The sequence below is a fragment of the Dendropsophus ebraccatus genome, chromosome 1 (genome assembly GCF_027789765.1).
Source record: "Dendropsophus ebraccatus isolate aDenEbr1 chromosome 1, aDenEbr1.pat, whole genome shotgun sequence".
NCBI lineage: Eukaryota > Metazoa > Chordata > Amphibia > Anura > Hylidae > Dendropsophus > Dendropsophus ebraccatus.
In genome coordinates, this window is record NC_091454.1 from 18,317,960 (window position 1) to 18,345,150 (window position 27,191).

The 27,191-nt window shown below is 45.6% G+C and overlaps 1 protein-coding gene and 1 long non-coding RNA gene across 2 annotated transcripts in view; one reads left to right on the forward strand and one right to left on the reverse strand.

The window, feature by feature from the left end:
* The window catches only part of LOC138789720 (uncharacterized), a 143,260-nt gene that overhangs the window by 96,550 nt on the left and 19,519 nt on the right, over nt 1–27,191 (reverse strand). The window lies entirely within an intron of this gene.
* PARP11 (poly(ADP-ribose) polymerase family member 11) overlaps nt 22,411–27,191 on the forward strand; it is a 49,593-nt gene continuing 44,812 nt past the window's right edge. The window contains exon 1 of the mRNA XM_069968438.1: nt 22,411–22,545. The gene's annotated coding sequence lies outside the window, so the exon portion shown is untranslated. The remainder of the gene's footprint in view (nt 22,546–27,191) is intronic.

Sequence of the window (27,191 nt, forward strand, 5' to 3'; positions counted from 1 at the left end):
TCACCAGCGATGTAGTCCATAGCCAAACTAATCCCAAAGCTTAATGTTCGAATTTACTTCTCGCTGAATGAATTATCTGACCTCGACCTAGCTTATTCCTGTATTCTGGTCATAACATTTTCATCCCGACCTATTGTGAACGCGCTTGCTGGACTAGAAGACTTCCTATGGTAGAACACACCCTATGGTAGAACAAAACCAAACCCGTTACCAGTCCTTTTCTACTATGTTTTGTTCTACTAAAAGGTGTCTTATTTCAATTATGGCTAGTCTGTCTACTGTCCATCTACTTCCTTCCGTGTCCCAAGCTCATGGTATTACCCTCTTTGTACATTCTTGCATCGATGTTCTCCGTTACTGCCCCATGTAGCAGTAATTTAACTCCTTTTCCTAAGAATTTTGGATCCATCAATTATAGCCCTGAACCGGAAAACCAAACCAGACTAGTAAGGGAACCAAGGTCCAGGGGGTAAGGTGAGTACCTCAACCCAATCTGGAGTCATTGGAACAGATGGACCTATGCACTAGTTGTGCCATCCAGATTGGTTCTTTCCCTTTGTAATTCATGAACCAGCCAAGAATTTTCCACAAAAAAAAAAAAACACAATCTGTGTAGGGTTAGGGCTTTTATTCCCCGAACTATAAAGAGAGAAGAAAAAGACCTATGGTTTTAAGATACGGTATGAAGAGCTATGGCGAGAATTTTCAAGTGTGATGTGTTTAAGATGGATCCTCGGTATAGGAGGCAAGTTAGAGGAAGCAGGCATTCCTGCCGCATAGCAATCATTCCTCCAGAATAGCTGTCCATAGCCTAACTGGATATGCACTAAAGATAAATGGAGTTCATTTTCAAAAGCTGTCTACATGAGCCAAAGCAGGGGGAAAAAAAACTATTACAATAAAACACACATTACAGAAATGTGCATTTAACTAGTGACAGTCCATTTAGCACGTTTGGAAAAAATGCACGTGAATAGACATCTTTTCAATGATTGCACCCAATATGGTTTGTGATGTCGGGGATTTTGCAGAAGGCAATGAGACACATAGCGTGTTTCAACCCGCCATGAAACCAGATGGACACATTTGGGCAGAAACTAATGTGGTTGAACTTTTTATTACAAAAAAAAATTCTTAAAATTGCTTTAGTTCCTTGGCCTTCCTCCTATATTGTATTCCCATAAAGGGGTTGTCCACTTTCAACGTCTTCCACCAGCATGGCCAAACAATAATCTTCCTAAATCCTAGGTGACCTGAAGCCAGTCTTCTCACGTTTTGTGGTTTGTGGGAAGAACAAGTTGTCTACTGTGGACATCTGGGCAAAAGATTTTGAATTTGAACAAATCTCTTCAATGAACAATATTGGCAAGTGGTTAAGAAGAGAGGAGTGGGCCATAAGTTGTCCTCAACATAGGAAACATTGGTGACGGCTGGTCTTGATGTTGGATGTCATAGAAGGTAGCCCCTAGTTACTCTTCTGTGGCCAAGGTGTTGAGCGGAGATCCCAAACTGTTCTGGCGGGTTCTCTGAACCCGAACACTTGGCATTTGACTCCCTGCGGCTGCAGAAGTTGGATGCAGCTCTAAGGAGTCCTGGAAAACATGAAAACAGCTATGACTAAATATGTTCTTCAGGACTCTCTAGGTCTTCATCCAACTTCTGCAGTCGTGAGGAGTCAAATGACAAGTGTTTTGGTTTGGAGACTGTCAAATGCCAAGTGTTTGGAGTCAAATGCCGAATGTTTGGGTTTAGGGACTGTTGACGAACCCGAGCAATTCGGCTTCTTTGCACAGCACTAGCCAAGGTATTTAGATACAAGACTAAAGTGGCATATTTATCCTTTGCCCGTAGAGGCGTAAAGTCTAGCTGCAATACTTCGAAGTGGCCACATGTGAAGATGTACAGTAGCTAGAGTTTAAGTCAATGAGGGCAAAGATTAATATTGCTACCTAGTAGAGATGAGCGAACCTCAAGCATGCTCGAGTCGATCCGAACCCGAACTTTCGGCATTTGATTAGCGGTGGCTGCTGAAGTTGGATAAAGCCCTAAGGCTATGTGGAAATCATGGATATAATCATTGCCTGTATCCATGTTTTCCAGACAACCTTAGAGCTTTATCCAAGTTCAGCAGCCCCAGCTAATCAAATACCGAACGTTCGGGTTCGGATGGACTCAAACCCGAACCCGGTTCGCTCATCTCTACTACCTAGCCTTGTATCCAAATACTAGCACTATGCCCACAATAACCATCTGAGATTGTCTTCACCCTCTAACTCCTTTGCCTGTTTATCTGTCCCTGCTTAGAGATGTCCATGAAGATGTTGACTAAGTAAGAACAGGTAGTCTACTAAGATCATGTGGGCAAAACATTTTGAGGGTGGACACCCACTTACAAGCATAATACCGGCATAGTGGTTCCATAGATAGCAAAGGGTCATGTGTTGAATTCTACTTAGGGAGCACTGGGGCATAGTTTGGAGGGAACTAGCGGAGAATGTGGCCTTTGTGTCAGATGCCAACTGCTATGTTGTCTTGGTAAGTTATTTCGTTCACAGGGGCAAAGTTTTGTATCTACAGTCCACCTGACATTGAGGCAACATTTTCATGAAATTTGTAGAATTTCGAGACATTTATGTGGGCTTCATCTTCCTTCAAGATTAAATGGATCTTATTTTGTGTCCACTTAGGTTCTCATAGGCCATTCTTCACCTAAATGGCCTTCAACTCCCTTGGTTGGGTTGGCGCCACCTTCGTTGGGATATTGGGTCCATATACTTGTCCACCAATATATGTAACTAATTCGAGGTTGGAAAAGTATTATTTCAGAGGTGAAGGTGTCTGTTGCGAGTCTCTAAAATGAGCTCAGAACCGTTCACCCTCAATGGGTCCTGTGTGGTGTCCAAATGTTATTCTCGACTGAGCGGCATTTTCCGAGACGCAATCAGGAACAAAATCCTATGTCTAAATGAAGGGAAAAGTGTAAACCACCAACAATATATTCTCAATCTCAAAGGGCTAACAGCTATAGACAGGTTTTATGGGCCGCAAGGTATGTTTTACTGTATTACATGCAGCCCTTTAGAAATGAGTAGGTTCTTGCTGCCATGACTTTAAATTTTCCATTCTGTCAGCAGAACATTCACAAGCTCGTTCCATAATTCAAGTCCAAATGCAGTACCACTTCATAAAATGACTTAAAACTCCTGGCAAGAGGAATGGGAATGTCTATATTAAATGCGTGTGAGATCTGCCCAACATGACAAAGAGACCATTTGTTCGCGTCAGTATCCAAACATAATGCACATTGACCAAGGTGGAACGGTAACTAGGTAACCCTATATTATTGGAGTCTACTGTATCAGTCTCCCACACACTAATAACAAACCGAATCTGTTAATGCTCCACTTCAGTGTAACAATTCCTGACTTCTAGACTTGCATATTCTTCTTGACCTTTTGCATATGGAGTTTAACACGTTACTTGAAGGCCGCGGTTGATATTTTCTCTACACAGGCGGTATTGTTGTTCATCGAGGGTGAGAAGAGGCGGACTTTGAGACGTCTTGTGAATGGTAATGGATTTGCAAAAAAAAAAAAAATGTTATTTGTGGCTCGGTGGTCAAGTCTACCGCTGGTTTAACCCTTAGAGGTGATTCATCACCTTGAAGACTTTCAAGTCTTTGAGCTCTAATTCCCAGGATGATTATTGTGCTGAAAATCGTTATATCGTTCGGATTCAAACGATAATCGAAGGCAAAGATGGTAAAAATCCTTTGTGTGTCGTTGATCGTTCATTTAGATCTGACCCTAAAATCATTGTTAATCGTTCAGTATAATTCCACACCCTTCCTTACTTTTTGCTGGGACGATCGTAACTATCGACTATCGTTCTGTGTAATATGGTGAAGAATTTCAGGTTAACGCTAAACAATCTCGTTTGTGATTGTTTATAGTTAATCGTAAAAAATCACTTTGTCTAATAGGACCCTTAGTAATTCCTCTCTCTCTCTCTCTCTCTATATATATATATATATATACACCAGTAGCTTGAATCACAAGCAATGAGAGTCACAAGTCATAGTCATGTATGGTGCGATTATTCTTTGGGTATACGTTTCATAGTATCTGCAACGTGATCAACGCTGATCGCGGTATTCAAAGCAATGGCTATGTCACAACCATCAGGGCTCATAACTACTATGGGACGCCTGCTCAGAGTCCATGAATGATACCAAAGCTGTCTTGTCTACCCATAAGGCCTCATTCACATGCCTAGTGTTTTTCAAGGACTGTGAGTTCGCTCCGTGATCCATGAAAAACAGCTGGGTTAGGGGTCGGGAGGCCCTGGTGTTGTCCGGGGGCAGATGGGAGCAGGGAGAGACAGGAGTGGTAACAGGAGCAGGGGAGATGGGGAGAGACAGGAGCATGGGAGATGGGAGCGGGAGAGATAGGAGTGGTGACAGGAGCGGGGGAGATAGGAGCGGGTGACAGGAGCGGGGGAGATAGGAGCAGTGACAGGAGCGGGGGAGATAGGAGAGGGGGAGAGACAGGAGCATGGGAGCGGGGAGAGACAGGAGCGGGGGAGATGGGAGAGGGGGAGAGACAGGAGCGGGGGAGATGGGAGAGGGGGAGAGACAGGAGCGGGGGAGATGGGAGAGGGGGAGAGACAGGAGTGTTTACAGGAGCGGGGGAGATGGGAGAGGGGGAGAGACAGGAGTGGTTACAGGAGCAGGGGAGATGGGAGAGGGGGAGAGACAGGAGTGGTTACAGGAGCAGGGGAGATGGGAGAGGGGGAGAGACAGGAGTGGCTACAGGAGCAGGGGAGATGGGAGAGGGGGAGAGACAGGGGCATGGGAGATGGGAGCGGGGAGAGACAGGAGCGGGGGAGATGGGAGAGGGGGAGAGACAGGAGCGGTGACAGGAGCAGGGAAGATGGGAGCAGGTGAGAGTAGCAGGGCGAAGGCATCCGTGCTGCCATCCGCACTATGACCTGTCCTATTTTTGCACGGCAAGGATCAAGGCACAGATGGTACGAATGCACACATAGGGGGAGATTTATCAAACATGGTGTAAAGTGAAATTGGCTCAGTTGCCCCCGGCAACCAATCAGATTCCACCTTTCATTTTCCTGTGTGAAGAGTCTATGAGGAATGAAAGGTGGAATCTGATTGGTTGCTAGGGGCAACTGAGCCAGTTTCACTTATATTTTACCATATTTGATAAATCTCCTCCAATGTATATGAACGGCAAAATATACAAGACCTAGGCCAGACCCCCATAACAAGATCCCAGACCTTTATACCCCAAACTACTTACAGATCTCGTATCTGATATGTAGATACTCCACTCTACCCATTCCTGCTCTTACGTGCATAGCCAGGCACCACAGCAGATAAAATGGAGACAGCACTCGCGGCAGAGCAATGTCTATAGTGGTGCTCAGGAGTGGAGGGAAGGACAGGAGCAGGGAGAGGTGAGTATGATTTAAAGTGATAGGGTATCTGGGAGATCTTCCCTTTATCCTTGAACTTCCCAGTAGAATGTTGGTATATGAAGCTGAAAAGTTATTGTTGCCATTATAATTTCATCCTATCCAGAAAGGATTATTCCTGTAGGTGCACTTTAAGGGAATGAGAAGCTTTTCAGTGACTCTGAGCACAGCATGGTAGATGGCAACACACATACTGGAATAGGCGTACTAGGAAAAATAACACTGATGGGGTTTCCATGCGTGGAAGTGTGACAGCCACCACCCAACCAATATACAGCCAACATATAGAGCCATAGCACTTTGGTTGGAAAGGGCTGAAGAAGACAGAAAAGACTTGTGCTGGCTGTAGAGAGTCTAATAAAGGCATAAGAAGAAATGAAAGAAGGATATAGTAACAACATACAGCTACAGTTTGTTTAACATGGTCACAGATGATGTGAGTCCAGGTCAGCAGAAGCTTGGGTGTTGTGGGAGCATTGTGAGAGTCTAAAATATAATATGATGGTCATATATTTCCCTTATAGTAACCAGTGAAATTATTTTTTTTCTTTCAAATGAACTGGTTTCAGAAAGTTATATAGATTTGTAATTTACTTCTATTACAAAATCTCAAGTTTTCCAGTACTTTTCCAGTCCTGCAGGAAGTGGTGTATTCTTTCCAATCTGACACAGTGCTCTCTGCTGCCACCTCTGTCCAGAGCAGCAGCAAATCTCTACTGCTCTGCACAGTTCCTGACATGGACAGAGGTGGCAGCAGAGAGCACTGTATCCAACTGGAGAGAATACACCACTTCCTGCAGGACATACGGCAGTTGATAAGTACTGGAAGACTCAAGATTTTAAGATAGAAGCAAAATACGAATCTATATAACTTTTCACCGAATCTGTCACCCCCGATGCCGGGGTGACAGGCTCCCGACCCCCCGCTAGAGCACCTTATACTTATCTGATAGCGCCGGGTCCCGCATCTTGATTCGGTCCGGTGACGGAGATTTCAGCGCCCGAAGCCCGGTGCGCACGCTCCTGAGATGAGTTCGACGCTCATAGAGAATGACGGAGCGTCGGACTCACCAGTCATTCTCTATGAGAGGTGGACTCATCTCAGGAGCGCGCGCGCGCCGGGCTTCGGGCGCTGAAATCTCCGTCACCGGACCGAATCAAGAAGCGCGATCAGGTAAGTATAAGGTGCTCTAGCCGGGGTTCGGGAGCCTGTCACCCCGGCACAGGGGGGTGACAGGTCCTCTTTAAGCATTTCGCATATACTACCTTTTCATATCAATGGTCAACCATGTAATAAATGTACAGGCTGGGTCCAGGCTCTCTCCCACCCATCTTGTGGGTTTTTACATTGAGTAGCAGCAGTATGTTGTAGCATGACCCCTCTGGTGCTATGCCTGTGTTAGGAACTGCAGGTCTGCTCAAGCCCTGGTCCTGGCACGGTTACATATGCAGCAACTCTAGCATTACTGAGCCTTAACTGCATGATAGAATTAGAATAGGGTGTCGTAAAGACGTCAGAAGACTATCCAGGATCAGAAAAAAACACAGCTAATTCCGTGTAAAAACAGCGCCACCCCTGTCCTCAGGCTGTGTGTGGTATTACAATTCAGCTCCATTTACTTAATGGAACTGAGCTGCAATCCCCAACACCAAAACTGAGGAGAGGTGCTGTTTCTGGAGGAAAGCGGCCATATTTTTCTACGCCTGGATAACCTCTTTAAAAAGGTCATTCTTGCTCCATTGGGAATTATGGGAAGTAGCCTTAATATGGCAGATCTCTTAAGGAAATGTCATCGTCCATTGTTCCCAGTGCTGACACCATCACACCATGTAAGGTCTGACAACGACTGGTTGTTGCGTTGATTCGAGTGATTTCATTTGTCGGAGAATTCCATCACTTGATACCTTGTAGTCTCTATAATTTACTGTCACACTAATGGTGTTCTCGTCTCCCCCCCTCCTCCTAGACCTTCTGTTCATCTTCTCCACAAGGTGCTTTTAAGTGGACAACGCTGTTCTTAAGTACATGACAAAGCTGAAATTAGATCATAGGCTTTTCCTGGCAGATGAGCGGAGCCTGTGTGGTCCCTGGCGGCTTCCATTCTCCCGTCACCTTCAGTTTTCCATGTTAGGTATAGCCCTGTGTATTGCCTTTTATACATTTCTTATGAATTGATGCAATGAACTGAGTGAGTACAGTGTAATAGTGAAGGGGTTGCTTCAAATGTCCCTCAATGATAAACTAAGAACCATTAGATTGGCTATAAGATCTGGCAGCAAGTGTTCAATTTCCCTGCAGTGCCCCCGCAGGTGAAGAAGAGCATTACACATTTTCAATTTAAACCATTGAGCAGGCCATATAATGCAGGAACATTTCAGGTCCTCCAAAATAAGAGCCCTTCTTGTCTCCCATCTGAAAAACTCAGCTTTTTTTTATTTTATTTATTTAGTTATTTCATATCTGTATTGGATTTATGTCTTGCCATTAGCAGTGAGTTTTTGTGTGTCTTGGTTTACTTAGGCTATGTTCACACATGGCATTTAATAAGTGTTCATTTTGCCACAAATTACGGAATTATTATAAAATAGTGATGCAATTCCGTCAAAATACCATCAAAATAGCGGCAAGAGCAATTAATTACCAGTAACTAAACGCCATGTATAAACATAGCCCAAAGGTGAAGTTGTATAGTATTTTGACTAGAACCAACTCATCCTCATCATGTTATCTAGATTATGACCAACGCAATTTTATTGTTTTAAGTGAATGTACCAGTTCAAGCCACACATTAAAAGGAGAATTCCCACAAAAATTTCAAAAAGGGAGGAAGCGGGAAGATAATAAACAAAATTAATTTACTTGTCCCCATGCTTCCGTAGCGCCGCTCCTGGGTCGTGCCGACAGCGGCTGGATGTAAATTTTGTCAAGAATCTGGGTATGTGATGTACCCGGCTCTTCCAGCTGCAACGTCACTTTCCCGGCTCTTCCAGCTGCAACGTCATGGCCCAGCTCAGCCAGTCAGTAACTTGAGAGGTGTCCTACCCCAGTCACTGATTGGTTGAGCGGTCAATCGCTTAGCTGGATATATGACGTTGCAGCTGGAAGAGTTGGGTACGTGACGTTGCAGCTGAGTCAAGTATGTGACGTACCCAGATTCCAGACGAAATTTACATCCAGCGGCCATCAGCGGGACCCAGGAGTGGTGCTATGGAGGCAGAGGGACAGGCAAGTTAACATTGTCTATTATTTTCCTGCACCCCTGTTCCATCCTCCTTTTTTGAATTTTGCAGGACTTCGCCTTTAAACTTTTCATACATCCTTATGGGTGCCACTAAACGGATTCCGCTGGTGTGACCTAGTTTTCTAAATATGTACATAAGGTGGCAGCCTGGCTCTGCTTCAGCGCATCACCCGGTGCCCTATGGGCGCTGGGCCCGCCTCCACTGCACGAGTGACCTCATTTGCATATTTAGAAACTGCCGCAGATTGCGTGAACTGGCTGGGTTATTACAAGAAAAGGGCCAGACCAGTCGAATCTGTGCAGCGGCGCCCATAAGGTCATATAAAAAGCTTTATATGTGGAGTGAACTGGGTGTTCGAAAAACCTACCACCATACTGTACACTGTTGCTGCAACCCCTCATCTAGGACGTAACACCAAAGATCTCATACCCAAGGAACGGAATACAATTTAAAGGGATTTTACAGAATAAGAAAAACAGAAACAGCGCCACTCTTGTCCTCAGTTTGTATGTGGTACTGCAGCTCAGTTTCTTTTAAGTGAATAGAGTTGTATTGCAACACCACACACAACCTGAGGACAGGGGTGGCGCTGTTTTTGGAAGATAGTGATTCCGATGAAAAAAAAAAAAAAAAAAGAGCACAGTCATCTGAACCCTTGGATTTAAGGACTAGCCAGTGAAAGGGGTTATCCAGCGAAAATCTTTTTCTTTTAAATCAACTGGTGTCAAGTTATATAGATTTGTAATTCCCATCTATTTAAAAATATCAAGCCTTTCTATACTAATCAGCTGCTGTATGTCCTGCAGGAAGTTGTGTGTTATTTCCAGTCTGACACAGTGCTCTCTGCTGCCACTTCAGGAAGTGTCCAAAGCAGGAGAGGTTTTCTATGGGGATTTGACAGTTCCTGACATGGACAGAGGTGGTAGCAGAGAGCACTGTGTCAGACTGGAGAAAATACACCACTTCCTGTAGGACATACAGCTGCTGATAAGTATGGGAAGACTTGAGATTTTTTAAAAAGAAGTAAATTACAAATCTAAATAACTTGACACCAGTTTATTTGAACTTATTTGGAGATAGAGATGCCGACTGGCTGGGAAGGTCAATAGTCTCACTGAATACATGGCGCACCCCGACTGGCCAGCAATAGAAATGTACACGACGGTAATTGTCCCCTTGACATCTATAGAAGCACTCTCTGAGATCTGGGGCCGAAGGGGCAGCAAAGAGTGGAAATGCTTCTAACACACCAATTGACGCCGCTATTATAGCATTAAAGGCTAAATCTGCCGGACGGGAACCACTTGGGAATCCATCGGCTTTTATTCTCGCCTCCTTTGAAGGCAGTGTAGTATTGCAGCTTCCTAAAAAGCACCTGCCAGCACCGTATAGATTACACCCAGCTATAATGCCATAGCCAATTGTACCAGAGGAAAATACTTTTTTTTACCATATTTTACCCTAAAAACTTCACCCGCTTTACCACCATATTTATTTATATTGAATACAATGGGGGGGGGGGGAGATTTATCAATCATGGTGTAAAGTGAAACAGGCCCAGTTGCCCCTAGCAACCAATCAGATTCCACCTTTCATTCCTCACAGACTCTTTGGAAAATGAAAGGTGGAATCTGATTGGTTGCTAGGGGCAACTGAGCCAGTTTCACTTTACACCATGTTTGATAAATCTCCCTCAGTGTTCTTATTTGCCTGTAGTCTGATGGGTTATTGAACAGAGACGAAAAGCAGGACGCTTTTTGGATACAGACTATGGTTTATCTACAGTTCATAGTCAGATGTGACATCATAGCTTAAAGGGGTATTTCACTCAAACATAACTTTTCATATGTTGCTGCCCATGGTGAGACTAACAATTCCTTCCATACTTGTTATTATCCATTCTGTCTCCTTGCCCCAATTCTGAGCTGCTGCTTTCTGCTGAAGACACAAAAATCTGTATGTGAGCTTTTCTCTCCGTCTTCCCTCTGAGACAGCTGATGTAAACAAGCCACTGGCAGGCTTTATCTACAACATTGTAGCTTCTTCATAATGCTGAGAGGGTTAATCTGAAATTTATTAAAACTGTGATTTATCCTCCTAGCATTATAAAGAAGCTACAAAGTTGCAGATAGGGACTTGTTTACATCAGCCGTCTCGGAGGGAGGGGGGATGGGAGACAGACAGCAAGGGTTTCACACAGTTCTTTGTGTCTTTAGCAGAAAGCAGCAGCTCAGAACTGGGGGAAGGAGAGGGAATAGTTCATAAGTATGGACAGCAACATATGAAAAATTACGTTTGAGTGGAATACCCCTTTAATGCTAACTCTCTCAGAGCACCCATAGTAAATTGCTCCAGGGAACAGGTCATCTCTATATCATGCTGCATACCTAGGCAGAGAGCTGAAAAAATGAATGATACCTGTCTCCTAGCTGATGGCTGTTCTCAAAGTTATAAACTCATGTATGAAGCTTAGGTGTCATAGAGGCTTGTCTGAGCTGTGGTATGCATGCCTCCTCCCTCCTCCACCCTATCGTCTCTTTATGATTGATGTACAAGGCCAGTCAGGGAGGGAGAAGGCATTAGTATCTAACCTATAAGTAGTGTTGAGCAGACATGAGGAAACTTCTCCAAACCCGATCGTTCAGCATTTGATTCTCAATGTCTGTATAAGTAAGATTTTGCCATAGGGCTGCTAGGAATACATGGATACAGCCATAGGCATTGGGTGGCATCTAACTTCTCCAGACACCAGGAATCAAATGCTGAATGTTTGGGTTCGGTAAAGTGGACAAACCTGGACAGTTTCCAAGTCTGCTCAACACTATCCATAAGACTTAGACCATGGGGATGAGAAAATGGCCTCATAGTAAAACAGGGTTGTCTTCTGTTGGACCTTTGAAGCCCATTTTGTGTTGTGGTGTCCCACCACTGTGTTTTTTTTGTTTTTTTTTTCTTTTCTTGTCTCATACACCTGTCCAAAAAGTTCTTTCGTCAGATTAAGTGATGCTGGAGTATTTAGAAGTTATTTTATTGTCCACCACTAGATGTCAGTATTGTATATGTCTGAGTATTGCACAGCTGTAGTTACTAATGGATTACTGTTTTTTTTGTCTTGTACCACATGGATCTGTGCACCAATGAGAGCTGTTCTTTCTCTTGACCTATCTCTATCCTCTAATTCTTGCACACACACACACACACACACACACACACACACCTCCCCACCAATCCCAGGGTTGTTCACTTAGGCCCCTGAAGGAGGAGTTTTACACTGGTGGGAGGAAGGGGAAGTAGCTCAGTCTTAGTCAGATTCCTGTGCAGAGAGGACACAAGACAAGACAGTCCCTGCTGTAGTCAAGCTGGGCCCTGGCTTCTGCCAGGTCCCCTGTCAGGGACAGAAGAACCAGCCCAGAGGGGTCTTTTGCCTTTAGACTCTGTAGAGGTAGGAAGCCCCTTACAGTTTTTTCTCAAGCAACCTCACTGAACACTATGCAGTGTTAAGCCTTCACTAGAGAGAGGACAAGTCTGGGATCATCTCAACCGACGCCGTGGACAAGGAGAGAAACAGTGCAGGACAGTATCCATAAAGAAGTGAGGAACTGATTGGGATAGAGCAAAGTTGCTAGAAACCTAAAAAACTCTATCTCGCAGCGCAAGTGTAAGCAGAGAACCCTCAACATTCCGCTCATACCAGGTAACAAGGTCTGGGGCTTGTGTCACCCTCTAGGACGGGTCACTCGACAATGGGCAATAGGTAGTGCAAAGACCAAAAAGTCAAAACACAGGCACAAGTATTCTCTCTATTCTCAAGTATTCTTCTATTGCTACCGCCGAAGTTCCAGCAGAGTAAAGTACTACTTGGGTTGGGACTCTCTCTTGGACTCTCTTGGGTAAGGCCGAGCTCACACCTGGACTGAAAACACAGTTGGGTTAAGTCTATATGGGGATTCCTCCTATTTTTGACTTATTGGACCAACATGTCAGAAAAAATACGGCTACATGCTGTGCTATTTATTTATTTTTTTAAAGTAAATGGGTAGACACCATAATGGAAACCCAATGGACCCCTTTAAGGCCAATGGGGCTCACTGGGGTCTGTTTTTGTCTGGCATGTAAAGGATCCAATGGTGCAATATTTGTCATTGTTCTGCTCCAATGATGGAGAAGATGAATGAAAAAAAAACGTATACAATACAAGAGTGGGTGGGGGGTGTTGTATATACATGGGCAGGGGTATAATATCAAAAATCTAGGCCCTTCCCTTCTCGAAAGCTGCAAGTATGGTCCATACGGAGAACCCCCACAGTATGATAGCCATGTGTAGTGTCTTCTGTAAACCATACAATAAGCAGAGCGCTAACGGACAGTTCCTTGGCTAATATTGGAGGATGTGAACGTCCCGAGCAGCTTCTAAACATATTGTATATACACCAGGGAGGACGGAGAACTCAATGCCAAATGTACAGTGGCTACTGGTAGAGTGTTTGCAGGAACTGTCCAAGCCATGAATAAGGGGCTGTTAAATATTTACACTATTAGCCGCGTCCACATTTACCGAGCACAGAAGTGCCAAGACCCCCGCGCTTCTACCCACTCATTGTCCGTCGTAGGAGCTCCTCCCCCCCCCCCCCCCCCCCCCCCAGGGTTTTAATATTCAGCAGCTTTTCTTTGTGAGGATTAAAACTGCAGCTCTGGATGGGAGGCACAATGATAACATGATTTATGGAATTACTGAAATATAAAGAGTGCATGAGGATGCTACCCTATACAGAGCAATAAAGAGAGTACCTCATAAGTAGTGCCCTGGCTAGATAGTACCTCATAAATAGTGATCCAGCCAGAGAGTACCCTATACATACTGCCCCAGCCAGAGAGTGCCCTATAAATAGTGCCCCAGCCAGAGAGTACCCTATAAATAGTGATCCAGCCAGAGAGTGCCCTATAATACTGCCCCAGCCAGAAAGTGCCCTATAAATAGTGCCCCAGCCAGAGAGTGCCCTATAAATACTGCCCCAGACAGAGAGTGCCCTATAATATTGCCCCAGCCAGAAAGTGCCCTCTAAATACTGCCCCAGCCAGAGAGTGCCCTATAATACTGCCCCAGCCAGAGAGTGCCCTATAAATACTGCCCCAGACAGAGAGTGCCCTATAATATTGCCCCAGCCAGAAAGTGCCCTCTAAATACTGCCCCAGCCAGAGAGTGCCCTATAATACTGCCCCAGCCAGAGAGTGCCCTATAATACTGCCCCAGCCAGAGAGTGCCCTATAAATAGTGCCCCAGCCAGAGAGTGCCCTATAATACTGCCCCAGCCAGAGAGTGCCCTCTAAATACTGCCCCAGCCAGAGAGTGCCCTATAATACTGCCCCAGCCAGAGAGTGCCCTATAATACTGCCCCAGCCAGAGCGTACCCTATAAATAGTGCCCCAGCCAGAGAGTGCCCTATAATACTGCCCCAGCTAGAGAATGCCCTATACATACTGTCCCAGCCAGAGCGTACCCTATAAATAGTGCCCCAGCCAGAGAGTGCCCTATAATACTGCCCCAGCCAGAGAGTGCCCTATAAATAGTGCCCCAGCCAGAGAGTGCCCTATAATACTGCCCCAGCCAGAGTGTACCCTATACATACTGCCCCTGCCAGAGAGTACCCTATAAATACTGCCCCAGCCAGAGAGTGCCATATACATACTACCCCAGCCAGAGAGTGCCATATACATACTACCCCAGCCAGAGAGTGCCCTATACATAATGCTTCAGGCAGAGAGTGCCCTATAAATACTGCCCCAGCCAGAGAGTGCCCTATAAATAGTGTCCCAGCCAGAGAGTGCCCTATAAATACTGTCCCAGCCAGAGAGTGCCCTATAATACTGCCCCAGCCAGAGAGTGCCCTATAAATAGTGCCCCAGCCAGAGAGTGCCGTATAATACTGCCCCAGCCAGAGAGTGCCCTATAATACTGCCCCAGCCAGAAAGTGCCCTATAATACTGCCCCAGCCAGAGAGTGTCCTATAAATACAGCTCCAGTCAGAGAGTGCCATATACATACTACCCCAGCCAGAGAGTGCCCTATACATAATGCTTCAGGCAGAGAGTACCCTATAAATACTGCCCCAGACAGAGAGTGCCCTGTAAATAGTGTCCCAGCCAGAGAGTGCCATATACATACTGGCCCAGCCAGAGAGTACCCTATAAATACTGCCCCAGCCAGAGAGTGCCCTATAATACTGCCCCAGCCAGAGAGTGCCCTATAAATAGTGCCCCATCCAGAGAGTGCCCTATAATACTGCCCCAGCCAGAGTGTCCTCTAAATACTGCCCCAGCCAGAAAGTACCTTTTAAATACTGTCCCAGCCAGAGAGTACCCTATCAATACTGTCCCAGCCAGTGAGTGCCCTATAAATACTGCCCCAGCCAGAGGGTACCCTCTAAATACTGCTCCAGCCAGAGTGCCCTATAAATAGTGTCCCAGCCAGAGACTGCCCTATAAATACTGCCCCTGCTAGAGAGTGCCCTATACATAATGCTTCAGCCAGAGAGTGCCCTATAATACTGCCCCAGCCAGAGTACCCTTTAAATACTGCCCCAGCCAGAGAGTGCCCTATAATACTGCCCCAGCCAGAGAGTGCCCTATAATACTGCCCCAGCCAGAGAGTGCCCTATAAATACTGCCCCAGCCAGAGAGTGATCTATAAATACTGCCCCAGCCAGAGAGTGCCCTATAAATACTGCCCCAGCCAGACAGTACCCTATAAATACTGCCCCAGCCAGAGAGTACCCTTTAAATACTGCCCCAGCCAGAGAGTGCCCTATAATACTGCCCCAGCCAGAGTGCCCTATAATACTGCCCCATCCAGAGTGTACCCTATAAATACTGCCCCAGCTAGAGAGTGTCCTATAAATACTTCCCCAGACAGAGTGTACCCTATAAATACTGCCCCAACTAGAGTGCCATCCAGGAGACAGTTCCCATACACAGTACCAGCCATGTGGTTCTCCATAAGTAATGCTTTAGATAGACTATCCCTATCTAGGGCATAGAGTGCTCTAATACACAGTACAAGCCAGAGAGCACCTCCATAGTAGTGTCCAAGCCAGGGAGCACCTCCATAGTAGTGTCCAAGCCAGGGAGCACCTCCATAGTAGTGCCCAAGCCAGAGAGCACCTCTATAGTAGTGTCCAAGCCAGGGAGCACCTCCATAGTAGTGTCTAAGCCAGGGAGCACCTCCATAGTAGTTTCAAAGCTATTGAGCACCTCCATAGTAGTGTCTAAGCCAGGGAGCACCTCCATAGTAGTGTCCAAGCCAATGAGCACCTCCATAGTAGTGTCCAAGCTATTGAGCACCTCCATAGTAGTGTCCAAGCCAATGAGCACCTCCATAGTAGTGTCCAAGCTATTGAGCACCTCCATAGTAGTGTCTAAGCCAGGGAGCACGTCCATAGTAGTGTCTAAGCCAGGGAGCACCTCCATAGTAGTGTCCAAGCCAATGAGCACCTCCATAGTAGTGTCCAAGCCAATGAGCACCTCCATAGTAGTGTCCAAGCTATTGAGCACCTCCATAGTAGTGTCTAAGCCAGGGAGCACGTCCATAGTAGTGTCTAAGCCAGGGAGCACCTCCATAGTAGTGTCTAAGCCAGAGAGCACCTCCATAGTAGTGTCCAAGCTATTGAGCACCTCCATAGTAGTGTCCAAGCCAATGAGCACCTCCATAGTAGTGTCTAAGCCAGGGAGCACCTCCATAGTAGTGTCTAAGCCAGGGAGCACCTCCATAGTAGTGTCTAAGCCAGGGAGCACCTCCATAGTAGTGTCCAAGCCAGAGAGCACCTCCATAGTAGTGTCCAAGCTATTGAGCACCTCCATAGTAGTGTCCAAGCTATTAAGCACCTCCATAGTAGTGTCCAAGCCAGAGAGGCCCCTACGGGAAATTAACCAAACAAACATAACCACGGCCTCTCCTTCTCTCTCTAGCGCTGCCAAATACTGACCCATACTCTTATAAATGGTGTATAGGGAGGTTTTATTTGCGGGGATAGATGCAGCCATATGGACAGCATATGTATGTATGTATGGTACCTGCACAGACTCCTATACACTACTCTATGCGGCTGGCTGGGAGAAGGACAGGCTCCGGGGCGCTGACAGCTATCTGGTGGATTGCTCGCAGCCTGTCTAGGGAATGAAGCTCTTTTTTCTCTTTTTACCATGGAGTAGGCTTTAGTGCACACACAGCTGTTTATCGGAATTGTGTTCGCGTTGTTATGACTCTCATGCTTTTCAGGATTTTGTCTGAGCCCAGAAGTTGTCATCCGCCAGCGCTGCCAAATACTCGAAGTTTCCCCACACCATAAGGGCAACAGTGACGCCTGCTGGTGAAGAGCCGCAAGCTCAACTAAAACTCCTTCCACAGACTTCTTATTTAGTTTTATAGCATCATGATGTTGGCCACATGTGGCCAGATACTTCCACCCTAATCTATGATTGGGCCAATGTTCGGGCTGGTTAAAGGGGAACTACGGTGAACATTTTTTTTCTTTTTTTCAAATCAGCTGGTGTCACAAAGTTATATAAATTTGCAATTTACTTCTATTTCAAAATTTCCAGTTTTCCAGTACTTATCAGCTGCTGTATGTCCTGCAGTAAGTGGTGTATTTGTTCTTGTCTGACACAATGCTCTCTGCTGCCACTCTTGTCCATGTCAGGAACTGTCCAGAGCAGTAAAAAATCCTCTATTTTCCTAGACAGTTCCTGACACGGACACAGGTGACTGGGTATACTGGTATTATAGAGATGTAATATACCAGATCCTGCTTTACCTGGGATGGTTACAAACCATAAAGAGATGGCAGAATAAGCATGGAGCTGATGGAGTGGGGTGCGGCTGTTCTGTTTCCTATATATATGGTGTAGTGACATCATCAGGGGAGTATACACCAACAATGTTCAATGCCAATGCTGGTAAAGCAGAGATGTAACTCAGTCCATGGAACAAATAACTACGTATAAAGGTAAAGGCCGGTATTAGTGACATGAATGTGTCCTCATGTACATAATAGCAGTGTCTGACATGTCTCATATAGGAATCAGCACTACAGCGGCCGCTCATCACATAGATAGATAGATAGATAGATAGATAGGAGATAGATAGATAGATAGGAGATAGATAGAGAGATATATAGAGAGATATATAGATAGATAGATAGATAGATAGATAGATAGATAGATAGGAGATAGATAATAGATAGATAGGAGATAGATAGATAGATAGATAGATAGATACATAGATAGATAGATAGGAGATAGATAGATAGATAGATAGATAGATAGATAGATAGATAGATAGGAGATAGATAGATAGATAGATAGGAGATAGATAATAGATAGATAGATAGATAGATAGATAGATAGATAGATAGGAGATAAATAATAGATAGATAGCTAGATAGATAGATAGATAGATAGATAGGAGATAGATAAATAAATAAATAAATAGATAGATAGATAGATAGATAGATAGATAGATAATAGATAGATAATAGATAGATAGGAGATAGATAGATAGATAATAGATAGATAATAGATAGATAGGAGATAGATAGATAGATAGATAGGAGATAGATAGATAGATAGATAGATAGAAAGAGAGATAGATAGATAGATAGGAGATAGATAGATAGATAGATAGATAGATAGATAATAGATAGATAGGAGATAGATAGATAGATAGATAGATAGATAGATAGATAATAGATAGATAGGAGATAGATAGATAGATAGATAGATAGGAGATAGATAGATAGATAGATAGATAGATAGATAGATAGATAGATAGATAGATAGATAGATAGATAGGAGATAGATAGGAGATAGATAGATATATAGGAGATAGATAGATAGATAGATAGATAGATAGATAATTAGATAGTAGATAGATAAAGATCTATCTGTCTCTCTCTATCTCCTATCTAATTATCTATCTGTCTATCTGTCTGTCTGTCTGTCTGTCTGTCTGTCTATCTTATATCCAGGTCCTATATATGCCTACCATTCCTATAATAAATATGGGATAGACAGATAATCTTAGCTGTATGTCAGAGACCATAGACGTCCCTGCACTCCGCTGGCGGCCATGATATCATCACCTCTGACACAATCTCTGTCATCTCCCTTTACCCTAATGAGGCCGGGAATCTCTTTCACTCCAATTACCATCAACCCCAACAATGGAGCCCTCCCCCCCCCCCTCCGGGCAGTGCCCACTCCGCAGCATTGCCAGCCTTATCTAACCACCCAACCCGCCCCCTCTACATGGCGGAGGGCCCATTAATGAGAAGTGACTCCTCCAATTACTCTGAACACACGGGGCAAAGTGTTCGGCCACCGCCGCTCGCCTGGGCGAAAATTCTTCTCTTCACGCTCGCCGTCCGGCGTTCTCACAAATAATTAGCTATTTCCAAAGCTGGGGGAAGCATGAGTGAATAGTGAGAGCGGTGCGGGCCCTCGGCGGCGGCCACGCTGCACACTGCCTCAGTGTGTTTACAAAATCCCAGCAATTTGGAGTTCACAGTCCTGTTTACACAAGCTGCTTACGGCACCTCTGAAAGCGGCGGCCCAGTGCGCGCAGTTCACCGTGGCTCCACTCAGTATTGACATAGACATTCAGGGCTCATTATAAAGCCGGGGGCATGTAACGTCTGTGCAGCATGGGAAGGAAAATCTAATGAAGAATTCAGATTAAATCATATTAAAAAGTGCAAAAAAAATATATATATAAAATCTGATAATCCGGCAATGCCGGATTATTGTACCGGAAAATCTGGTACGTCACTGCCGGACTGTTGTCGGTGATAAAAATTGTTTTCAGATCAACTGTCACAAAGTTATAGAGATTTGTAAATTACTTCTATGTAAAAAATATCAAGTCTTCCAGTACTTATCAGCTGCTGTATGTCCTGCAGGAAGTGGTGTATTCTCTCCAGTCTGACACAGAGCTCTCTGCTGCCACCTCTGTCCATGTCAGGAACTGTCCAGAGCAGTAGCAGATCCTCATAGAAAACTTCTTCTGCTCTGGACAGTCCCTGACATGGACAGAGGGGGCAGAAGAGAGCACTGTGTCACAACATTCAGTAACATTCCAATAATCCAGCATGCTGAGCTATTGCTTGATTGTTGTACAGTAAAAAGTAGTGAACATTTAAACCCTGCCCCCTGGACTCCCCCAAAACAATAAGACTATGAGGGGTAACTAACAACCCTTAAACTGCTGTCTACAGACTGCGAACGTTTTCCCTCCTCGGAGAGTTTCTGGCTTGGTTTTTTAAATCCTAGTCATGTTCTAAGGCTTCTTAAAAGGAAAGTATTGTCTAGATTATTATTTTTTTGTTACCGATTACAGCCAGATACTAATAAATGTTTTGGTTTTTTTTTTCTAATCACTTTCTATTTTCTGTAATTTTCTTTTAATTTCATTTTAATTAAATTATTATGGGAGCAGCCATCTTGCCTGAGCTCTTTTAACAGAATTAACGGGGAACTCCGGTGTGTGTGTTTTCTTTTTTTTTTTAAATCAACTGGTTTAGAAAGTTATACAGATTTGTTATTTACATCTACTTAAAAATCTTCAGTCTTTCAGTATATATCAACTGCTGTATGTCCTGCAGGAAGTGGTGTCTTCTTTCCAGTCTGACACAGTGCTCTCTGCTGCCACCTCTGTCCATGTCAGAAACTGTCCAGAGCAGGAGAGGTTTTCTATGGGGATTTGCTACTGCTCTGGACAGTTCCTGACATGGACAGAGGTGGCTGCAGAGAGCACTGTGTCAGACTGGGAAAGAATACACTTCATGCAGGACATACAGCAGCTGATAAGTACTGGACGACTTGAGATTTTTAAATAGAAGTAAATTACAAATCTATATAACTTTCTGAAACCAGTTGATTTGAAAGAAAAAGATTTTCGCTGGAGTACCCCTTTAATGATGATCCTTCCATCATCAGGGGAATCTTCCAACAACAAGTGGGCTTAGATTGAAAGATTTTTTCACCCTAGCTATTATATAAAACAGTCGTCTGGTTGTATCGCCCAGGTAGGCCATTAGCATATTCCATATTCATGCCGGGAATAGTTGGGGAAATGAAGGCATTTAATTGGAGAAGACCGACGTCATGGTGGGAAGCTTTAATAGCCTGTAAAGTATGCTCATATTTTCGCAGACCATAGATTTATGTCCTCAGTCTGCTTCGCGGTAATGATGCATGTTTAAAAGCCGGGGATGTCCTGCAGGGAGACGGTCATCTTAGGCAATGAATGCGGAGAGAGGGGGGCAGGGGGTCTACAGAGATGTGAAGAATTATTGATGGGTATATAGACGACGTATCTGATACTGAACACTGTCGGCACGGGTTTCTTCAGTTAGGTAGTAGTGGAGAAAAAGCGAAGGGGGGGGCTGAATTTTTGAGGTGGTGCCCATGTTGACCAGGACCACCATCAGGACAGTACTGGTGGTACTGATGTTATGATGCCAGACTGAGTGCCCTATATTCAACAGTCTATACATAGGACTTATTCACACTAGAGTAATAAGAGCTCATTTCTGCACCAGTATTACAGTGATTGTGGTAACAACATGGTAGGGATCAATGATTCAGTTAGATCTCCAGCATAATTTACTGGCTTTATACATTTCTATAAATATTGAAAAGCTCTATAATAGATGGCTGGATAAATTGTTCTGTACTCTGGTGCCATCTAGTGGTCTTAAACTGGAAGTTACACAATTTCACCAATATGACATCTCCAAAATGAAAGCCTCCAGTTACTGCTAAACTACAACTCCCAGCATGCTTTCATAGCGAGAGCTGCAGTCTTCTAACAGTTAGAGGATGTGAAGGGCATGATGGGAGACTTTGTTCTGCAGCAGCTGGAGAGTGACAGGTTAGAGAACACTGATGTACATAGCATGGGTGCCCGGGAAGGTGAGGGCCCTTTTCCAGAGGGTGATTATCGTTCGGAAAAATTGTTAGATCATTCATAATTGATTGAACGATAATCGTTTTGTGTCATAGCAGGCAACAATTAAACAACCAACGAGAAATCGTTGGTCACGATATAGAATTTGGACCTATTTTTATCATTGATCGTTTGCAAATCATTCGGTTTAATAAGACGTAGCTCTGAAACGAACGCAGTAGCGACGGACAGTACGACCGCAAGAACGATCATCGTTCCGTTCAATTGGATAAAACAATTTCAGGTCGTTCGCCATAGCAATCGTTTGAGATTGTTTATTGTTAATCGTTTGTGGTATGGAACCCTTAGAGCGACGGTCCCGTCCTAGCCAGGTGTACAGGGGAGGAGGGAGAAGGGGAAAGGGGAAGACCGCCACATAGAATGTTCTGGAGATCAGATTTTACCTCACAAAGATGATGCAAATGTCTGACCACACATATATATATACACACACACAAACACAAACAATGGGGGAGATTTATCAAACATGGTGTAAAGTCAAACTGGCTCAGTTGCCCCTAGCAACCAATCAGATTCCACCTTTCATTTTCCAAAGAGTCTGTGAGGAATGAAAAGTGGGATCTGATTGGTTGCTAGGGGCAACTGAGCCAGTCTCACTTTACACCATGTTTGATAAATGTCACCCCAATAATGGTAGTTGAGAAGGTATACTGAAGCCTTAGCAACCAATATTGGTTGCTAGGGGCAGCTGCCTCATTTGTAAACAAAAAAGACGAGAGCATAGATTGGCCTCCTGGGCGACCTAGGCACAAATCTTATTAACACCCTGACACTTTATACCCGGGCAGCACCAGGTACGTTTTCTAGTATTGTGCAATTTACACTATTTAGTGGTATGTTGTATATGGTATATCCCAATATAGTATATACTTTATAAGGTATGCTGTTTATAGGTATACTGTAATGTGTATGTTATGAAAAGGTATATTACATATATTGTATGATATATACCATCCAAACTATAGTGTATACTACATAACATAGACCCCTCTAAGAAGGTCTTGTAGGATACAAAAGGGAGATCATATTTGCATGGGGCACTATTACAATCTGGGGCACTATCTGGGGTAGGGATGCTAACTATGGTTACTTGGTAAAAGCAGCAGGATGGTACTGGAACAGGCGGCAGGATGGTACTGGAACAGGCGGCAGGATGGTACTGGAGGAGGCAGCAGGATGGTACTGGAGGAGGCGGCAGGATGGTACTGGAGGAGGCAACAGGATGGTACTGGAGGAGGCGGCAGGGTGGTACTGGAGGAGGCAACAGGATGGTACTGGAGGAGGCAACAGGATGGTACTGGAGGAGGCGGCAGGATGGTACTGGAGGAGGCGGCAGGATGGTACTGGAGGAGGCGGCAGGATGGTACTGGAGTAGGTGAGGTGGCAGGATGGTACTGGAGGAGGCGGCAGGGTGGTACTGGAGGAGGCAACAGGATGGTACTGGAGGAGGCGGCAGGATGGTACTGGAGGAGGCGGCAGGATGGTACTGGAGGAGGCGGCAGGATGGTACAGGAGGAGGCGGCAGGATGGTACCGGAGGAGGCGGCAGGGTGGTACTGGAGGAAGCAGCAGGATGGTACTGGAGGAGGCGGCAGGATGGTACTGGAGGAGGCGGCAGGATGGTACTGGAGGAGGCGGCAGGATGGTACTGGAGGAGGCGGCAGGATGGTACTGGAGGAGGCGGCAGGATGGTACTGGAGGAGGTGAGGCGGCAGGATGGTACTGGAGGAGGCGGCAGGGTGGTACTGGAGGAGGTGAGGCGGCAGGATGGTACTGGAGGAGGCGGCAGGGTGGTACTGGAGGAGGCAGCAGGATGGTACTGGAGGAGGTGAGGCGGCAGGATGGTACTGGAGGAGGCGGCAGGATGGTACTGGAGGAGGCAGCAGGATGGTACTGGAGTAGGTGAGGCGGCAGGATGGTACTGGAGGAGGCGGCAGGATGGTACTGGAGGAGGCAGCAGGATGGTACTGGAGGAGACAGCAGGATGGTGCTGGAGGAGGCAGCAGGATGGTACTGGAGGAGGCAGCAGGATGGTACTGGAGGAGGTGAGGCGGCAGGATGGTACTGGAGGAGGCGGCAGGATGGTACTGGAGGAGGCAGCAGGATGGTACTGGAGGAGGCAGCAGGATGGTACTGGAGGAGGTGAGGCGGCAGGATGGTACTGGAGGAGGCAGCAGGGTGGTACTGGAGGAGGCGGCAGGATGGTACTGGAGGAGGCGGCAGGATGGTACTGGAGGAGGCGGCAGGATGGTACTGGAGGAGGCGGCAGGGTTGTACTGGAGGAGGCGGCAGGATGGTACTGGAGGAGGCAGCAGGATGGTACTGGAGGAGGCGGCAGGATGGTACTGGAGGAGGCGGCAGGATGGTACTGGAGGAGGCGGCAGGGTTGTACTGGAGGAGGCGGCAGGATGGTACTGGAGGAGGCAGCAGGATGGTACTGGAGGAGGCGGCAGGATGGTACTGGAGGAGGCGGCAGGATGGTACTGGGGGAGGCAGCAGGGTGGTACTGGAGGAGGTGGCAGGATGGTACTGTAGGAGGCGGCAGGATGGTACTGGAGGAGGTGGCAGGATGGTACTGTAGGAGGCGGCAGGATGGTACTGTGGGAGGCGGCAGGATGGTACTGGGGGAGGCGGCAGGATGGTACTGGGGGAGGCGGCAGGATGGTACTGGGGGAGGCAGCAGGATGGTACTGGGGGAGGCAGCAGGGTGGTACTGGAGGAGGCGGCAGGATGGTGCTGGAGGAGGCAGCAGGATGGTACTGGAGGAGGCAGCAGGATGGTACTGGAGCAGGCGGCAGGATGGTACTGGAGGAGGCAGCAGCATTTGTGGTAGCCCACTGCAGGTGTTGCTATCCTTCACAATGCTCGTAAAAGTCTGTACTTGTTTGTGGTCTTGCCACAGCTATAGTGTTACCAAAGATGACCACTAGATGTCGCTGCATCGTATAACTAAGGTCCAGAAGCACGGCTGAAGTGTCTAAAGGGTTATTGTTTGTTCAAGTCCCAGATTCTGTTAACTTCTCTCCTATCCTCTCTTTTCTATCCCGTTTCTCTACTGCACTCTTTCCACCCAACCACAGCGCATCTTACACGCTGGTTAGTAAGTTAGTCCCTTGGGTGAAGAAGGAGTCTTAGCTGAGCTCTCCACCGTGGAGATAGCTCTACACCGTGGTTCTACCTGGGCTCTGGCCCTCTGCAAGTCAAGTTCTAGTCAGTGCCCCGCATGGGTAGGGCGCAGAACAGAGCTCCCGTACAACCTTCTTTCTTAAAGCACCACACAAGCTGTGTGATGCACTGTTAAACCCTTCAAGAGAAGACTAGCCTACAGATCACCTCAACCCACACCGAGGACTAGGAGTAACCACAGTGCAGGACAATATCCACAAGAGATCCAAAGAGCTAGGAACAGATTCGGGTGGAGCAAAGTTACGTAAAGTCTATGAACTCCATCTCGCAGAGCGGGTGTACTTAGGAAATCCTATCTATTCCGCTCATCCCAGGTAACAGGGTCTGGGGCCTGTGTCACCCATTGGTACAGTTCCACCAAAGCTAGTGGGCATCTGGTGGTGTGAAGACTATAGGAAAGGTCAAAACACAGGCACAGGTTGTTTCTTCTTCTTCTACAATTATTCTTCTCTGAACTCCAACATCCCGGCAGAGCACATTACTAATTGGGTTGAGACTCTCGGCACTCTCCTCTCTACTACGCTACCTCAGTACAACTCTACTACATCCTACTCCGCACTTATCACACAGATCTGGTGGTTCTATCTTCGTGTATTCATTGGAACTGTATCAAGTGCATTTCAAGATACGTTGTACAGTCATGGCCAAAAGTTCTGAGAATGACACAAATATTATATTTTCACATGATCTGCTGCCCTCTTGTTTTTATGTGTGTTTGTCAGATGTTTTTATCACATACAGAAATATAATTGCAATCATATTATGAGTAACAGAAGCTTATATTGACAGAAGGAGTTAATGCAGCAAGTCAATATTTGCAGTGTTGACCCTTCTTCTTCAGGACCTCTGCAATTCTCCCTGGCTGCTCTCAATCAACGTCTGGACCAAATTCTGACTGATAGCAGTCCATTCTTACACAATCACTGCTTGCATTTTGTCAGAATTTGTTTGTTTTTTTTTTGGTCCACCCGTCTCTTGATGATTGACCACAAGTTCTCAATGGGATTAAGATCTGGGGAGTTTTCAGGCCATGGACCCAAAATCTCTATGTTTTGTTCCCTGAGCCATTTAGTTATCACCTTTGCTTTATGGCCAGGTGCTCCATCATGCTGGAAAAGGCATTGTTGATCGCCAAACTGCTCTTGGAAAATTGGGAGAAGTTGCTCTTGGAGGACATTCTGGTACCATTCTTTATTCATGGCTGTGTTTTTAGGCAAGACTGTGAGAGAGCCGATTCCCTTGGCTGAGAAGCAACCCCACACATGAATGGTTTCAGGATGCTTTACAGTTGGCATGAGACAAGACTGGTGGTAGCGCTCACCTCGTCTTCTCCAAATAAGCTGTTTTCCAGATTTCCCAAACAATCAGAAAGGGGATCAGAGAAAATTACTTTACCCCAGTCCTAAGCAGTTCACTCCCTGTACCTTTTGCAGAATATCAGTCTGTCCCTGATGTTTTTTCTGGAGAGAAGTGGCTTCTTTGCTGCCCTCCTTGAGACCAGGCCTTGCTCCAAGAGTCTCCGCCTCACAGTGCACAGTGCAGATGCACTCACACCTGCCGGCTGCCATTCCTGAGCAAGCTCTGCACTGCTGGTAGCCCCATCCCGCAGCTGAAACACTTTTAAGAGACGGTCCTAACGCTTTCTGGTCTTTTTTGGGCGCCCTGGAGCCTTTTTGGCAACAATGGAACCTCTCTCCTTGAAGTTCTTGATGATGCGATAGACTGTTGACTGAGGTGCACTCTTTTTAGCTGTGATACTCTTCCCTGTTAGGCCATTTTTGTGCAGAGCAATGATGACTGCACGTGTTTCTTTAGAGATAACCATGGTTAAGAGAAGAGAAACAATGATGCCAAGCACCAGCCTCCTTTTAAAGTGTCCAGTGGTGTCATTCTTACTTAATCATGACAGATTGATCTCCAGCCCTGTCCTCATCAACAGCAATCACTGAAACAATGTTTGCTGGTCCTTTTAAGGCAGAGCTGTAATGATATTGAAATGTGTTTTGGGGGATAAAGTAAATTTTCTATTGACTTCTATATTGACTTTGCAAGTAATTGCTGTTAAGCTGATCACTCTTTATAACATTCTGGAGTATGGAGTATTCTGGACTTTGTAAAAATTTATATTTGTATCATTCTCAAAACTTTTGGCCATCACTGTATTACCTGCTGCACATTTACAAGTAGTAAACCAAGTCAACGTTATCACCTGAGTCTGTGATTATTCGCTACCACCTGCACAGCACTTACACCGT